A 19,326-nucleotide genomic window follows, 5' to 3' on the forward strand; every position below is an offset into this window, starting at 1 on the left:
GAAATCTTTTCTCCTCCTCTCCTCTAGGCCCTAGCACACGAAGAGTATATAAACTATTTCATCTCAGTAGAACCCACCTTTTCAGTAAATGCGCATTTCATCTATTTGTAGTATCAGCCTAGGCATCTACTCATGCTTCGTAAGCTAACTAACTTTATAGCCTATGGAACCCGGAGGTTCAATGCCGCGTTCACAAAAGCTCTCCACTGACTTCTATCCTTAGCCTACTGGATCCAGTTTCTTTTTTGTATTCTTATTTTTGCGAGATCCATCTTAATATTGTTTTCCCATCTGCGCCTAGGTCTTCCTAATGGTCGTTTTCCGATTGGTATTAAGGATAACAATTTGAAAGCATTCCTACTTTCTTCCATCCTGGCTATATGTCCTGCCCACCTAAGCATGCTACACTTGATGACCCTAACAATGTTTGGTAAGACGTACTATTTATGTAGTTCCTCGTTATGAAGTTTCAGCCATTCCCCATTCCCGTCTTTCTTGGGTCCGAATATTCATCTGAGGATCTTGTTCTCAAATACTTTCAGTTTATGTTCTTCCCTCAGAGTAAGCGACCATGCTTCGAAACCATACAGAGCAACAGGCATGATTATCGTTTTATATATTTTAAGCTTTAAATTCCTCCACGGAATTCGCGTCGACAAGAGATTTTGAACTGAATAATAACACGGATTACCTGTTTTTAGTCGACATTTAATTTCTTCGTGAATATGATTTTCATCTGTTAATATTGATCTTAGATATTTGAAAGTATCCATTTTATCAAAAGTATTATTTAATATTTTAACGCATTCATAATTTGTCGTATTACGGTCCCGACGCACTTCCATGTATTTAGTTTTCTGTTTTTATTTACTTCTAAACCCTTGTCCCTATAAGCGTTTAATAAGACCTCTGCATTTCTTTCTATTGTTCTCTTATCATCTCCTATTAAATTTACATCATCAGCATACGCATAAACTTTGGAACACCGTTCAACTCTAGGCCCTGGTTGCTATCTTTGATTTTCCTTATGGTGTATTCCAGGACAAAGTTGAATAATAATGGCGACAACGCATCTCCTTGTTTCAGGCCATTTTCGAAGGTGCATTTCGCCAGCCCCCCCACCTTGGAGTTTCGAAAAAAAACCTATGCCAATCGTTTGTGCTACGTTTGTGCCGGAATGTACCGCAAAAATTTTCGTTTGTACCACTTCCGGTACGAAGTTATAATAGTTTTAAAGTGGGGGGGCTGGGGAAACGGCAGCCCCCCCCACCTTGGAATTTCGAAACGAAACCTATGCCAATCGTTTGTGCTACGTTTGTGCCGGAATGTACCGCAAAAAATTTCGTTTGTACCACTTCCGGTACGAAGTTATAAGGGTTTTAAAGTGGGGGGGCTGGGGAAACGGCAGCTCCCCCACCTAGGAATTTCAAAACAAAACCTATGCCAATCGTTTGTGCTACGATTGTGCCGGAATGTACCGCAAAAATTTTCGTTTGTACCACTTCCGGTACGAAGTTATAAGGGTTTTAAAGTGGGGGGGCTGTAGAAACGGCAGCCTCCAAACTTCGAATTTCGAAACAAAACCTATGCCAATCGTTTGTGCTACGTTTGTGCCGCAATGTACCGCAAAAATTTTCGTTTGTACCACTTCCGGTACGAAGTTATAAGGGTTTTAAAGTGGGGGGGCTGGAGAAACGGCAGTCTCCAAACTTCGAATTTCGAAACAAAGCCTATGGCAATCGTTTGTGCTACGTTTGTGCCGGAATGTACCGTAAACATTTTCGTTTGTACCACTTCCGGTACGAAGTTATAAGGGTTTTAAAGTGTGGGGCTGGAGAAAAGGCAGCAACCAAACTTGGAATTTTGAAACAAAACCTATGCCAGTCGTTAGTGCTAAGTTTGTGCCGGAATGTACAGTAAAAATTTTCGTTTGTACCACTTCCGGTACGAAGTTATAAGAGTTTTAAAGCGGGGGTTGGGGAAACGGCAGCCCCCACCTAGGAATTTCAAAACAAAACCTATGCCAATCGTTTGTGCTACGTTTGTGCCGGAATGTACCGCAAAAATTTTCGTTTGTACCACTTCCGGTACGAAGTTATAAGGGTTTTGAAGTGGAGGGGCTAGAGAAACGAAAGCATGCTACCTTGGAATTTCGAAACCAAACCTATGGCAATCGTTTGTGCTACGTTTGTGCCGGAATGTACCGCAAAAATTTTCGTTTGTACCACTTCCGGTACGAAGTTGTAAGGGTTTTGAAGTGGCGGGCTGGGCCAACGGCAGTCCCCACCTAGGATCTTCAAAGCAAAATTTATGTCATTCGTTTGTGCTACGTTTGTGTCGGAATGTACCGCAAAAATTTTCGTTTGTACCACTTCCGGTACGAAGTTATAAGGGTTTATAAGTGGGGGGGGGCTGGAGGAACGGAAGCCTCCAACCTTGGAATTTCGAAACAAAACCTATGCCAATAGTTTGTGCTAAGTTTGTGCCGGAATGTACCGCAAAAAATTTCGTTTGTACCACTTCCGGTACGAAGTTATAAGGGTTTATAAGTGGGGGGGGGCTGGAGAAACGGAAGCCTCCAACCTTGGAATTTCGAAACAAAACCTATGCCAATCGTTTGTGCTAAGTTTGTGCCGGAATGTACCGCAAAAAATTTCGTTTGTACCACTTCCGGTACGAAGTTATAAGAGTTTTAATGTGAGGGCTGCGGAAACGGCAACCCCTTCCTTGGAATTTCGAAACAAAACCTATGCCAATCGTTTTTGCTAAGTTTGTGCCGGAATATACCGCAAAAATTTTCGTTTGTACCACTTCCGGTACGAAGTTATAAGGGTTTTAAAGTGGGGTGGGGGCTGGAGAAACGGCAGCCTCCCACCCAAGAATTTCGAAACAAAACCTATGCCAATCGTTTGTGCTAAGTTTGTGCCGGAATGTACCGCAAAAAATTTCGTTTGTACCACTTCCGGTACGAAGTTATAAGAGTTTTAATGTGAGGGCTGCGGAAACGGCAACCCCTTCCTTGGAATTTCGAAACAAAACCTATGCCAATCGTTTTTGCTAAGTTTGTGCCGGAATATACCGCAAACATTTTCGTTTGTACCACTTCCGGTACGAAGTTATAAGGGTTTTAAAGTGGGGTGGGGGCTGGAGAAACGGCAGCCTCCCACCCAAGAATTTCAAAACAAAACCTATGCCAATCGTTTGTGCTACGTTTGTGCCGGAATGTACCGCAAAAATTTTCGTTTGTACCACTTCCGGTACGAAGTTATAAGGGTTTTAAAGTGGGAGGGCTGGAGAAACGGCAGCCTCCCTACTTGGAATTTCGAAACAAAACCTATACCAATCGTCTGTGCTATGTTTGTGCCGGAATGTACCGCAAAAATTTTCGTTTGTACCACTTCCGGTACGAAGTTATAATAGTTTTAAAGTGGGGGGCAAAATTCAGAAACATCAAATTCAATACAAATAGAGATAGAAACATTGAGTTAACGGGAATCGTTAGTGCGCTTATAAGCACTAAGCACTAACATTAGGGCTATCATATTTTGGGATTTATTCAAGATTTTTGGTGGGGGAGCCAATTTCAGAAATATCAAATTCTATACAAATAAAGGTAGAAACATAGTGTTAACAGCAATCATTAGTGCATCATTAGTGCACTTATTCGCACTAAGCACTAACGTTAGCGCTACTATATTTTGAGATTTATTCAAAAAATTTGGTGGGGTGGTCAATTTCAGAAATATCAAATTCTATACAAATAGAGATAGGAACATAGAGTTAACGGCAATCGTTAGTGCATCGTTAGTGCACTTAAAATACTAAACACTGACGTTAGTGCTACAATATTTTGGGATTTATTCAAGATTTTAGATGGGGGCCAACTTCAGAAATATCAAATTCTATACAAATAGAGGTAGAAACATGCAGTTAAAGACAATCGTTGTTGCATCGTTAGTGCACTTAAATGCACTAAGCATTAAGGTTAGCATTACCATATTTTGGGATTTATTCAAGATTTCTGGTGGGACCAACTTCAGAAATATCAAATTTCATACAAACATTTAGTGCTTTCTAGAAGCACTAACAATACACTAATGAATGGCATTAATTTTTTGTTAGTGCTTGAAGTTGACGCAAGTTCACCGTGCCCTCCAAAGATATTGTACCTGTAGCACCTACACTAATGAAGTACTAACGTTAGGGGTTGGTGCACTAAGAACCACTAACAATTGCACTAGAAGATATCATTAGTGCTTTTGAATATGGCGGAAATTTGATGCAATTAAAAATTCCCAATAAATGTCTTATAGGAGTTTAGTGACATTTAATTGTCCATAACTACACTAATATTGAAGGACAAACGAAACTGTTAGTGTTTTCTAGAGGCACTAACGATGCACTAACGATTGCACTAGAATAGATCATTAGTACTCTTGAATTTGACGGAAATTTGACGCAATGAAAAATTTCCCATAAATTTATTATGTGTTTCGTTACATGTAATTGGCCATAACTAAACTAATATTGAAGTTCTAACTAAATTGTTAGTGTTTTCCAGAAGCACTACCAATGCACTAACGAATGGCACTAAGTTTTAGTTAGTGCTTGAAGTGGGGGCGCTAAGTTCACTCTGGCCTAAAAGGGTATTTTAATTGTAGCACATTTACTAATGAAGCACTAACCTTAGGTGTAGATGCGCTAAAAAGCACTAACAATGCACTAACGATCGCTCTAGAAGAGATCATTAGTGATTGTGAATTTGGCGGAAATTTGATTCAATGAAAAATTTGCCTAAATTTCTTGTGAGTCTCGTGATATGTAATTGGCCATAACTACACTAATAGTGAAGCACTAACGAAATTGTTAGTGCTTTATAGAAGCACTAACGAATTGGACTATTTTTCCGTTAGTGCTTAAAGTGTCGGTGCGAAATTCACGCTGACTTCCCCATAGGTTTTTTTTACTTGTAACACCTACACTAATGAAGCACTAACGTTAGGTGTTTGTGCTCTAAGAAGCAATTACGATGCACTAACAATTGCACTAACAGAGGTAATTAGTGCTTTTGAATGAGATGGGAATTTGATACAATGAATAATTTCCCATGTGTTTCTTATGGGAGTTTTGAGACTTATAATTGGCCATTTCTACACTAATGGTGAAACACTAACGAAACTACTTGTATCTTCTAGAAGTACTAATAATGCACTAACGTATAAAACTAATTTTTTCGTTAGTGCTTGTAGTGGGGGCTAAGTTCACGATAAATTCGAAAGTTTTCTTTCCTTGTAATATTGGTGCTTCCTAGTGCACTAACACCTAAGTTTCGTGCTTCATTAGTGTAGGTGCTACAAGTAAGAAACCTTTGCGGGCCAGCGTGAACTTGGTTTCCACTTCAAGCAGTAACGAAAAATAAGTCCATTCGTTAATGTATCGTTAGCGCTTCTGCAAAACACTCATAGTTCCGTTAATGCTTAACTATTGATGTAGATATGGCCAATTATATGCCACAAAAATCCCATAAGAGATTCATGTGGAATTTTTCATTGCGTCAAATTTCCGCCAAAATCAAAAGCACTAATGACCTCTTCTACTGAAATTATTAGTGTTTCTTAGTGCATTAAAACCTAACGTTAGTTCTTCATTAATGTAGGTCCTACAAGTAAAAAAACCTTTGGAAGCTTTCATGAACTTGGCGCCCCACTTCAACCGATAACGAAAAAATTAGAGCCGTTTTCGTTAGTGCTTCACTATTAGTGTAGTTATATCCAGTTACATCTCAGGAAACTCACATAAGAAATTTAAGGGGAGTTTTTCATTGTGTCAAATTTCTGCCAAATTAAAAAGCACTAAAAATCATTTCCAGTACAATCCTTAGTCCATCGTTAGTGCTTCTTCGTGCACCAACCCCTAACGTTAGTGCTTAATTAGTGTAGGTGCTACAAGTAAAATATCTTTGGTGGTCAGCGTGAATTTGCGCCCTCTTCAAGCACTAACAAAGTAATTAGTGCATTCGTTACTGATTCCTGAAAATACTGACACTTTGTATGGAATTTGATATTTCTGAAAATGGCCCCCACCAAAAATTTTGAATAAATTTCAAAATGTGGTAACACTAACGTTAGTGCTTAGTGCATTTAAGTGCACTAATCACGCTCTAACGATTGCCATTAACTCCATGTTTCTACCTCTATTTGTATAAAATTTGATATTTTTGAAGTTGGCCCCCCACCAAAGATCTTGAATAAATCCCAAAATATGGTAGCACTAACGTTAGTGCTTATTGCGTTTAAGTGCACTAACAATGCACTAACGATTACCGTCAACCCCATGTTTCTACCTCTATTTGTATAGAATTTGATATTTCTGAAGTTGGCCCCCCACCGAAAAACTTGAATAATCCCAAAATATGGTAGCACTTACGGTAGTGCTTAGTGTATTTAAGTGCACTAACGATGCGCTATGTTTAGTGAAAATCTGTCTGCATAAAGATGGGTGCGGGGCTAACTTCATATGAAGTTGGTCCCCCACCAAATTCTTCAATATCTCGTAAACGCTGATAGCACTAACGTTAGTTCTAAATGCACTGACGTGCACTAAAGATGCATTAACGATGTGCAACGTTTGGTGTAATTTGGAAGAGGTGGGGGGCCAACTTCAGGCACTTTTTTTTTTGCGGTACATTCCGGTAAAAACGTACCACAAACGATTGACATAGTCTTATCTCGAAATTCCAAGATGGGGGGTTCTGGAAACGGCAGCCCCCTAGTTAAAACTGTCATACTTTTGCACTGGAAGTGATACAAACAAAAATGTTTGCGATACATTCCGACACAAATGTTGTTAAACGATTTGCATAGGTCTCGTTTCGAAACTCAGAGGGGTTTGAAAACGGCAGCCCCGTAGTTTGAAACTCTCGAATCTTTGTACCGGAAGTGGTACAGAAAAGAGTTTAGCGAAACGTTCCTGTTCAAAAGTAGTTTAAAGAGTGGGCATAGGTTTCATTTCGAAATTACTGGGTGCAGGGTTGCCGTTACCACAGCCCCTCTTGAAAACTCATATAACTTCGTACCGGAAATGGAACAAACGCAACTTTTTGCGGTACATTGCGACACAAACGTAGCACACACGATTGGCATAGGCTTTGTATCGAAATTCCAAAGTTGGAGGCTGCCGTTTCTCCACCCCCCCCCCACTTTAAAACCCTTAAAACTACGTACTGGAAGTGGTACAAACGAAAATTTTTGCGGTACATTCCGGCACAAACGTAGCACAAACGATTGGCATAGGTTTTGTTTTGAAATTCCAAGTTTGGAGGCTGCCGTTTCTCCAGCCCCCCCTTTAAAACCCTTATAACATCGTACCGGAAGTGGTACAAACGAAAATGTTTGCGGTACATTCCGTCACAAACGTAGCACAAACGATTGGCATAGGTTTTGTTTCGAAATTCGAAGTTTGGAGGCTGCCGTTTCTCCAGCCCCCACCCCACTTTAAAACCCTTATAACTTCGTACCGGAAGTGGTACGAACAAAAATTTTTGCGGTACATTCAGGCACAAATGTAGCACAAACGATTGACATAAGTTTTGTTTTGAAATTCCTAGGTGGGAGGCTACCGTTTCCCAGCCTCCCACTTCAAAACCCTTATAACTTCGTACCGGAAGTGGTACAAACAAAAATTTTTGCGGTACATTCCGGCACAAGTGTTGCACAAACGATTGACATAGGTTTAGTTTTGAAATTCCTAGGTGGCGGACTGCCGTTTTTCCAGCTTCCCACTTTAAAACCCTTATAACTTCGTACCGGAAGTGGTACAAACGAAAATTTTTGCGGTACATTCCGGCACAAACGTAGCACAAATGATTGGCATAGTTTTTGTTTCGAAATTCCAAGGTTGGAGGCTTCCGTTTCTCCAGCCCCCCCCACTTTAAAACCCTTATAACTTCGTACCAGAAGTGGTACAAACGAAACTTTTTGCGGTACATTCCGACACAAACGTAGCACAAACGATTGCCATAGGTTTTGTTTCGAAATTCGAAGTTTGGAGGCTGCCGTTTCTCCAGCCCCCCACTTTAAAACCCTTATAACTTCGTACCGGAAGTGGTACAAACAAAAAATTTTGCGGTACATTCCGGCACAAACGTGGCACAAACGATTGGCATAGGTTTTGTTTTGAAATTCCTAGGTGGGGGCTTCCGTTTCCCGAGCCCCACGCTTTAAAACCCTTATAACTTCGTACCGGAAGTGGTACGAACGAAAATTTTTGCGGTACATTCCGGCACAAACGTAACACAAACGATTGCCGTAGGTTTTGTTTCGAAATTTTAAGTTTGGAGGCTGCCGCTTCTCCAGCCCCCCACTTTAAAACCCTTATAACTTCGTACCGGAAGTGGTACAAACGAAAATTTTTGCGGTACATTCCGGCACAAACGTAGCACAAACGATTGGCATAGTTTTTGTTTCGAAATTCCAAGGTTGGAGGCTTCCGTTTCTCCAGCCCCCCCCCACTTTAAAACCCTTATAACTTCGTACCGGAAGTGGTACAAACGAAAATTTTTGCGGTACATTGCGGCACAAACGTAGCACAAACGATTGCCATAGGTTTTGTTTCGAAATTCGAAGTTTGGAGGCTGCCGTTTCTCCAGCCCCCCCCCCCACTTTAAAACCCTTATAACTTCGTACCGGAAGTGGTACAAACGAAAATTTTTGCGGTACATTCCAGCACAAACGTAGCACAAACGATTGCCATAGGTTTTGTTTCGAAATTCGAAGTTTGGAGGCTGCCGTTTCTCCAGCCCCCCCACTTTAAAACCCTTATAACTTCGTACCGGAAGTGGTACAAACGAAAATTTTTGCGGTACATTCCGGCACAAACGTAGCACAAACGATTGGCATAGGTTTTGTTTTGAAATTCCTAGGTGGGGGGGCTGCCGTTTCCCCAGCCCCCCACTTTAAAACCCTTATAACTTCGTACCGGAAGTGGTACAAACGAAAATTTTTACGGTACATTCCAGCACAAACGTAGCACAAACGATTGGCATAGGTTTCGTTTCGAAATTCCAAGGTGGGGGGGCTGCCGTTTCCCCAGCCCCCCCACTTTAAAACCCTTATAACTTCGTACCGGAAGTGGTACAAACGAAAATTTTTGCGGTACATTCCGGCACAAACGTAGCACAAACGATTGGCATAGGTTTTTTTTCGAAACTCCAAGGTGGGGGGGCTGGCGAAATGCACCTCATTTTCGACGTGAAAGCTCGTGGACAAAAATTTTCCTACCCGAACTTTACTTTGGATTTCATTTAAACATGCCTTAAATAATCTAATTAGTTTTTCGGTATTCCAAATTCTGTAAGAACGTTCAACAATGTTTCTCTCCTAACCGAGTCGTAAGCCTTTCTGAAATCAATAAGTAGTTTATGTACTGGGCTACTGTATCCCCACTTCTTTTCAAGTATTTAGCGAGTGGTAAATATTTGGTCATTAGTTGATGGATTTCGTCTAAATCCGCACTGATAATCTCCAATAATTTCATCTGCGTATGGAGGTCAATCTTGCTAATAGAATATTTGAAAGGATTTTATAGGACGTTGACAGAAGAGAAATGCTTCCATAATTATTACAGTCAGTTTTGTCGCCTTTCTTGTAGTTTGGAACAATGATTGATTCTTTCCATTCTTGTGGCAATTCTTCCTTATTGTAGATAAAGAGGAAAGGTTTGTGTATCTTGTTCACCAATTTTTCGCCTCAAGCTAAAATTAACTCAGCCGGAATTTCGTTTACACCCGGAGATTTGTGTTCCTTTAATTTCTTTATAGCGATTTCTACTTCTATTCGGTTGGGTTCTGGAATATACGGTTCTGCGGTGTATATCTTCCTTTCTCCACCACATTAGTTTTTGGCTGCGTGTTAAGCAAATCGTCAAAGAAATTTTTCCATCTATTTAAAATGCTATCTGTATCAGTGAGAACTGTTTCATCAGCTTTCTTTAATATAAGCACGAGGTTGATAGCCTTTCTTAAATTCGTTGATCCCTTTATACATGTCCCGAATGTTTTTATTTTCATTGTTAACTTCAAGTTCTTTAATTTTAACTTTCAAAAAATCGCGTTTCTTTGTTCTAAAATTTTGGAAGTTTCTCCCCAGATATCTACGAAATTTTGTAGCCAACGTAATTTTGCCTGCTTTCTCTTCTCTGCTAGTTCGGACCATGGTTTGTTCCTACGTATTTCCGCATTTTTTTCGAGAGGATGCATCTGAAGTAAAGAAAATAATTCAATTGCTGGAATATTTTTCTCCATAATCTTAAGGTTACATCTGTTAATTAAAGAGTATATGACATGCGTCAGATTTCTGTAACGATTTTTGTAATGTTATTGAGATTATCATCATTTTGCTCAAATAAGAGTATTGTTGCGTCATACATAATTGATATTGTTTTTTCATAGTTTTGGGGACGTCATTGTTTATATTATTATATTATTTTAAAACAATTTTAACGTGGATCTTTGTGGATGCCTAATTAGAAACATACCAATTATAAATATGCACTTATTCAGACTTCAGAATGTGTTCACGGCAGTGATTTGTAATACTGATATGTACTACTACTTCATCTACATCGTCTGATATATAATATACAAGAGATTCACCTCAGAAATCAGATTCATCTACCGTAATATGAGTTTCATCTCCCTTCTCTAGAATAAGCCTAAAATCTGCCCACCTCCCAATATTGAAAACAACCAATGACGTATTTAGGATTTTGTTTCGAGGGGATATGCCCGACACAAGGAAGGAAATGGGCAATTGCCCACTTGAGTTTGAGAATTAAATATATTTTAATTTATGCATAAATTGAAGTTATAATGGCAAGAATTGCAGACCGATAAATTCTATATGATATACAAAAATTTAGGAGTGATTCTAACTCTTTATTCTATTCGTACAAGAAAAAGGAAGCATCCTCTTGCTCTTCCTAATTTTCCAGGCTAATTATTCCTCCGTTTTGATTTTCTTTAATACAAACATTTCCTTCTTTTAAAGATAACTAAACGATATAATTTTTCTTTGTTATAATAACTGAAGTCATGTCATATTGATATCCGCGCAAGTTGGTGTGGAACACCAGTCTCGCTTATCAACTCCTCTTAGTTTTGGTGTTACTGATGACAGCCGACTTGAGTCACAACTGACAACGGTCGATAAAGCATGATAGGCGAAATGAAAGAAAGTAACATCAAGAAAAAAGAAACAGAAAAGTAGTAAGAATGAAAGAAAGAACAAAAGGAATGAAATTTAACAAATACAGTATTATTTCTGAACAAAGATCATAAGAAAATGGAAAGTTGAGGACATTCTTAGAAATAGTAAGGATTCATGTTGTACGTGGAATTCGAAAACCTAACAAATTTATTTCGGTGGGAGCTTGAACCCGATAGGCCCCTAAATACGCCACTGAAGACAATTCTGCTTCGCTGATCCTCCACGGCATTGTTTTCAACTTCATAAATATGTTGACATCGCTTATATATGGAAACAGTCTTACCCATCCCCCCCCCCAAATGTTCAAGACAGATTTGCGCCAATGTTCATATACTCAGAGCAATTGCACTTAAATAAATTTTAAAGGTGAATCCATATTGGTTAATATAAGGTTGACTAAGGAGTGTTGAGACTTTGGAGGTCAAAATTTAGAATAAATTAATTGTGATTTAAAAGTAACATTACGAAACAACAAGTCAACCATTTTATTGGATAACCTTCTCCCATTTATTAGGCCACACAATAACCCTGTTGGTATAGAGCTACTGTGCTTTCTGGTCGAAATATGTTTTTTTCACAGGTCTCTATTCAAACTAACTTAGCATCATTCAAGTAGTTCTGCAGAGACTGAAACAAATAATAGTCAGATGGAACCAGGTTCGGGCTATGTGGATGCACTGAAGCCAAGTTCTCAATTTCTGACAGGTAGTTAAGACGTGTGCAATTTGGCGTTGTCAGTAGGTATACAACACCCTTCCTCTTGACCAGTTCCGGCTTTTTCTTCTGAACTGTTACGTACGTTCACGTTAATTGTTGACAGCACAAGTCCGAGTGTGTCGCTCTTCTCGGTGGCAGCAGATCGCGATACACGATGCATTTCCAATCCCACGAAAAGGTACAGCATAACCTTCCTTCGCGTCAGTGTGGACTTTGCAACAGACTGTGATGCTTCTTCTCAATTCTACCACGATCTTTCTAGAACATTGTCGTCATAGGTTATCAACTTTTCATCAATCATAATCAAACAGTTTAGAATTGGCTCAATTTCGTTACGTTTCAGTAAAAATTCGCAGATGTAGAAAATTGATCGAGTAAATGCTTTTCACACAAATCATGTTGAACACTAACTTTGAGCTTCTTTTTGTAGGTAGATTTTCCCAGGTTCATTACTATTTGGTGACGGATCATTGGTGATGTCATGACTGCTTACATGTCGGTCCTGCTCGACTTTGGCCATAAAAATAGTGTCCACTTTTTCTGTGATTTGTCATCCACTCCATCTTTTGGCTGTTACATTTGATAACATATATTTCCCATAAACAGCGTAAAATCTTTACGGCTCTTCGCGGTATCTAGGATTTTATTGTAATAAAATTGTAACATGTAGTTCTACGTTTTTGAAAGTCCAATAATCTTCACGGAAATTCAATATCTTATGTCTTTTACGCATGTATTAGCTTTAACTCTCAACTGTCAAAGACGATAGACCTCACCCATTGTGACTTATACATCCTGAGATTTGAGACACTAATGTCATATCGTACGCAAAAGTTTCAATACTTTTAGAGCATCTGATATTTTGAAACGAAATGAAATTTCTAGTTTAGCACCAAACCTTCGAGGCTAATGGAGACGGTGATGAAGAGAGAATAGCTGAAGATTGTGAAATAAATAGATAACGGGAGAACTCTGACAAGAAAACAAATTCTTACTGCGTTCATCCACCACAAAGTCTACTTGGCACAAGCTGGGGTCAAATCAGGAATCCTGCGGTCCAAAGTTGAGTCCTCTACTACAGATTCACTACTGTCATTGGTAATTATTTTAAACGTGCTTATTCAAATTTTCGTGGCTTGTTGTTTCAAATCAGCAAGTGGGCTAAAAATCCTTCTTTCAAATATCAAGTACTTTTGTTCCCCTTATGCAAAGAGACTATAGAAGACGTGACCCTTCAGGTGAGGTACCGAACCATCGTAATTTGTTCTAGAGAGAATAGATCCTAGGGTTTTAAAATGGGTACTAAACCCAACTGTTAAAAATTGTGGACGTTCAATAATGAAATATGCATTTGTCTGATTAAATAGAAAATCATACTCATTAAGCGTATTTTATTATATTATGTTACATTTTGTTACTTATTTGATGATATTTCTGAGTATATCCTTTCAGATTCACTCAAATATTAATTGGCAACACACTTAAACAAACTTATGTTTAAATAGTGCGATTTTGATTACACAACCACACATAGTTAGGAAGTAGAAAATATTTGACATCTGCCGACAATCATCTGTAACTTCTCGAAATCTGTAAAAATGGCACCTGTTTATTAAAACGTACCTTAGAGCAATAAAGGACAAAATATGGCAGGTGTATCGGCAGCTTTATGGAGACTCTCATGAAATGTTCGAATTAAAACTAGATTGTTGCCACTCAGGAGACATAATAAACTTTATACTATAGAGAATATTTGGGTTTAACCACGAAAAATTGAATAGTGGAAAACAAGCTTACGACAGAATGCTTCAGTAAACGCCTGCTGTAGCGACAATAACAATGGTCAATTTTACCTGAAGCTAACACAGTTTCATGTTGTACATTTAGTAAAGTATTAATCCTTTAGGAACGGCTTTAGTGACGTGTTAAAGGTTTATGTGTTTATATGCCACGCCCGTATTGAAGTGGTTACTATTTCACACAAATTTCTAGTTCGGTTTATTTTGTGCCTAGCGCGCGTGCCTTTGATTAACGGTGTTTCAGTGTGAGAGATTTGTAATTTGAAGGTATCTTAACACATTAACAGCCATTCGAGAAGTAAATCTGTTTGTCAGAGTAAGTGTAACTCAGTGTTTCATTACGAAAATAGATGCCAAGATACAAAAGAACATTAAAGACAAAATATTTTCTTATTGTTTGTCTGTGAATGACCCAACCCAAGGATTTTCTGCAATGATCTTGTGGAAACACTCCCTTACAGATCAAAGTGGACTAAAGGGAGGTTGAAGATGTCGATTGGTTCAAATATCTGAGAAGTCTTTTGATAAGAGACACTTAACTACATCAAAGAGACCAGGTCAAGAATTGCCGTAGCCAAGGAGGCATTCCACAAAAAGAGATTATTTCCAACTAGCAGACTTAATATTCAACTAAGAAAAAATCGGTCATGTGCTATATATGGAGTATTAAACTGTATGGTTTGGACACTTGGAAATTTGGGGTGTTAGTTAGAGAAAATAAATATATAGGGAGCTTCAAAAGGTGGTGTTGGAGGAAGATGGGAAGACGAAATGGGCGACAAACGAAGATGTTTGGAAACGTGTAGGAGAGAAGAGGACTTTTTTAGCCAGTATTTTTTGTGGGAAGTCCAATTTTGTTGGACACATCCTGCGAGCAATTTGTCTTCTTCATATCACCACAGAGAGAAGGAACGAGTCAAAGTGAGGAGTAGGGAAAAGGAAAACACAAGTTATCGATGATTTAAATAATAGAAGAAAACATTGGAAGTTAAAAAGGGAAAGCAAAATATTAAGTAACATGGAAGTAACAATTCCAGACATGAATCTAAGAAAAAACTCATTACGAGTATTCCCAGGACCTGCCAGGTTCTTAAACTTGGACTTCGTCAGAAACAAACTCAAGCAAAACTTATAGTAAAATTTTGTGCACTGTTTGGACAGTTTTGTCCACGATATCTCGAGTTTTGTGAACCTTAAAAAAGGATTTTTTAAAATTTAATTCTTTCAATGTATGCCAGGCTTGAGTTCGTCCGAAGAATTTTTAAGAAACTGCCTATCAGACCGCTTCCTTTCCCTACTCGAGGGCAAGTAATGTTAAGAAAATTACAACGTATAGTTGCGTTATAGGCCTATTCAAACGCTTACATATATTGAAACGATTTCTTCATCCACTATCATTCAGAATTGTTCACATTTTATTTTTGTTACTATTACAAAATAAATGTTTTTCTTAAGGATACCTAAGAGAAGACTGGATTATCTAAACAAATTAGATTGCAACGCAAATGTGCCCAAAATAACGTTAACCACCAGTTTTAAATTTCCATACACAATTTGCGCTTTATATGACCTCTCCTAGTCTATGGGCTAGACAACATTTTAGTATAATTTGGGGGTACCAGATTTCCTTCAAGCCACAATTGTATCAGTACCAGAAAACCACGAAAAACTATGATGGCCGTTTCGGAATGGTACCTTTTCAAGATGGTGTCGAATCAAAGATGGGGACCGAGCCGATTTATAAAACTAACAATATCTCGGCTCCTAATTATCGAATTTTAATGCTTTTTTTTTAAAAAAAAACGATAGTTCATTATATTTGCAACAAGTATTGTTATAATCATTTTGCCGTATCTTGAACGATATATGAGGAAAGTAACAAAAAATGAATTTCGAAGCGCTGTAAGTTTTATTTAATCTATACTAATCGTGACAAGAAAAGATTTTATGAAAAAATACTTTGAGCAAAAGAAACGAAACATTAATTTGCTTTCATTTGATGTATTTGTGAAGATTCTAACAAGAACACAGCCGGAAATATGAAGATCTAAATGCTCAAAGGCCCGTGGCGTTCAGAAAACTCAAGTAAAAGATTGATTTTTAAATAAAACTTCTGTTCTGCAAAAAGCACATAACATGAGCTACATTTCATATTATTTTACCCTCTATTTTACTCTCTTGAAATGTAAACTTACCCTGCACATTTTAGTTCACTTCTTCACTGTCTGAAAACTCAACTTCTTTGTTAAATGTACGCTCCTCAGGATCTGTTTGAGATAGGTGTCACAGTCTGCGAATTTACGAGAAGGTGTATACTTAATGTTATTAAGCAAACAAGAACGGCTTACAGGAACGAGAACAAGGGCAACTCAAAAGGCTCAAGACAGCTTCTAGAGCTCGTAATTCGGTCATCCACTGAACAGATACATGTCCACTTTCGTCAATTGTCCGATTATGGTTTTCAGGCTCTGGAATTTCAGGAAACCTCTCCAGGCATTATTTCCAAATTTCAGATTGGTAATTTCCTCTGAGAGCATCTGATAGAGATAATCTTCGCATGGAGGAAGTTGAGCAGAATCGATTACACCTCGTTTTGCTTCGTGTTTCATTTAGTTGATCAATACGCTTATTTCTCAAATACAGGATGCAAGCAAATTTTTGTACTTTGCTAAAAAGTTCACTGTTTATATTCCAAACTCTTCCCAAGAAAGAAAATAAATTTATAAATTCATTATCATTTCGAACAGTTTAATTGCCTTTAATTTTCTTTGACTACACATAGCACTAACTGAATCACAACCAGTCATTGTGAGAAGGGAAGGTAAAGCAGACACTAAAGGTAGAGATGCAAAAAAGCCGGTTTTTTTGAATCGATGTTTTTTTTCACATAAAAAGCCGGCTTTTTTGGGAAAAAACGAGAATTTTGGAAATTTTGGCTTTTTTCATTTTCATGATTTTTCTATCTTAATAGCTTTCTTATAGTATATTCTATAGTTAGATAAGAATTCCATGACCTAAATGCCATATTTCGCTCTAATATTCACCATCAAGATAGATGGAGCACATGTTTTACGAATTAAAGCTAACATGAAGAATGTAGTATTTGAGGGCAATTTTAGAGGCTATTTAACTTTATTTTAACTTTTGAGTTATCGACATTTTTTTCTTCTCTAGATCATTTCAGTTTGTCATCTGTGTTTCATTTCTAAGAGCCTAGTACTCTAGCTTCTAGCGCAAAAGTTAAACATACGTTTTTCTATATATCCGTCAAAGCGTACGTTTTTCAATATATCCGTCTAACCGTACTTCCACATTTCTGTTATACTGTAGCTGTGCAACGATTTAGTAATAATTTTCCCGATACAACCTTGAATACTAATGTATACAAATAATCAGTAGCGGATTTAGAAACGTACTTTGGGACGGGTTTCTCTGATTGTTTCGTTTTCTAAAATGTCCTAATTTTATTTGGGAGGAGCTTGAAGTTTATGAGTACAAGCATAACTAATACTGTATTTCGTTTCGTTTATATATTTAGCGATAATCTTCCAGATACAACCTTGAAGATCATTTTATACTGAGAATCAGTGGCGGATTTAGAAAAGTATTTTGGGAGTTTTTTTTTTTCTTACTAATGTTTAGTTTTTCTAAACATTTGTAATTTTTATTTGATGGGAGCTTAAAGTTTATGAGTAAATGCATAACTAATAGATATTTCGTTTGTTTTAGACATTCCGTAATTTTAGGGAACGAAAGACCGTCCCCCTAACCTTCGCAAATTCGTCACTGCTGGTAATTAGTAATAATAACGATTTAAAAACAATAAGAAATGAAGTCGGTCAACTCACAGTACACGCACTATTTCTACTTCATAGATGGAATGAAGAAAAGTTTTGTCAGAATGGTCGAATGCTGAGTTGAATCCCGAACTTCCGGATAGAAGCGCAAAAGCTCCACTCAGTCATGTTTGTTGTGCAGTTGTAGCCTATTTATCTTAACTTAAATATATTCCGTAGACTTTTTTTTTTTTTTTTTTGGTGGTGGTGGGCTGGGGAGAGTTCCATAATGATATGAAGGGTATGGGCCAAGAACATGGTAACTAACAAATTTTCAATTGCTGAGCAGCACCAGATAGACAGCAACGCATACCGCTTCGTTTAATCTTTCATGTATAGTCTTATGTGAAAAATCAGCTTTCCGACTTTCAAAATGGATTGTGCAGCAGAAAATTTCTAATTTCTTAAAATAGTAAAACTGTGGGTTACCATGTTCTTACCTCACACCCTTCATATGTTGAATCCCTCTTGTTAAAAATACAGAAAACTTCAGGACTGAGTAAACCGTGATGGTGCTTATATAAAACTGTAGAATTTCAAGAATATACAAAACCAAAAGATCTAGTTGTGCAGCCTTTAAGTATATCATATAAATCTAAGTATTTTTCTTATGTTTTATTTTAATTTTATTTTGTTCCAAAAAGAGGGTATGGAATATTTTGAAGTAATAATACTACATAGAATTTTGCTACTTATTTGAGTATTTTTTAAAAGAAGTATTTACTTTTAGGGTTGGCTGGTTTACATCAGCAGTTTTTTTTCTTTTTTAAATAAACAACTGGTTTAAACCAAAAAAAAAAGAAGAAGAAAAGAAAAAGAACGAAAAATTCGAATCGTGTGAACTTCATGGTGACGTTTCCACACATCAAACCATCTGCATTAGTTTTATTTCCTTTTCACTTTTTAATCAAGGTGTCCCATGTTCAATTCTCGGTCGAACCACAACCTTTCTTTCATGCGTAAACAAATTAGCGGTTCGGATGTAACTTTAAGCGAAAGTCTTCTCCTTGATAATCTCGGTATTACGTAAGGATGTTAAGCCTGAACATACGAAACGAAACTAAATTGTATATTTCTGCATGCCTGAGTGCCTGTTGTTTAATAAAGAAGCCAAGGTTGCTTAAATATATTGATATAAATTGGCAAAATTTATCGATTGCCCACGTAGCTTCCAACATTAGCTTGGATTGTACTTTCAATGATATGTACGTATTAAATTTATAATTTAATATCTCAGTTTTAGCGTACTGATTATGATACGTTGACCTTTAAATTTTACATGCAAAGCAATAACAGGATTTTTCCGTTATTGTTTTACATTTAAAGTAATGACGGGATTTTCCCGATGGCTAGAGCGGGAGTTTCTCAATTTAAGAAATTTACTGACCGTACTTCTTTAAGCTTCTGTGACCTCTTCCAGCATAACCCCGTTGTTGCATAATAACACCAAGGCGAAACAAACTTATTTCTGTCAATATGTAATATAAATACATAAAGCAAAATATCTAAACCCAAAAAACCTGGTTTAAACAAAAAAAACTAGTTTAAACTCCCCCCCCAAAAAAAATCGGGTTTTTGGCATTTTCAAAAACAACCATTGTTCTTGCCAACCCTGCTTACTTTTGTATGTGAAAAGTTAAAAAAAATCTTATTATATACATTGGTTAATCCTTTGGAATTCATAATGTAAATATGTTGAGAAGTAAAACT

Source organism: Thermobia domestica, chromosome 5 (genome assembly GCF_964235325.1).
Source record: "Thermobia domestica chromosome 5, izTheDome1.hap1.1, whole genome shotgun sequence".
NCBI lineage: Eukaryota > Metazoa > Arthropoda > Insecta > Zygentoma > Lepismatidae > Thermobia > Thermobia domestica.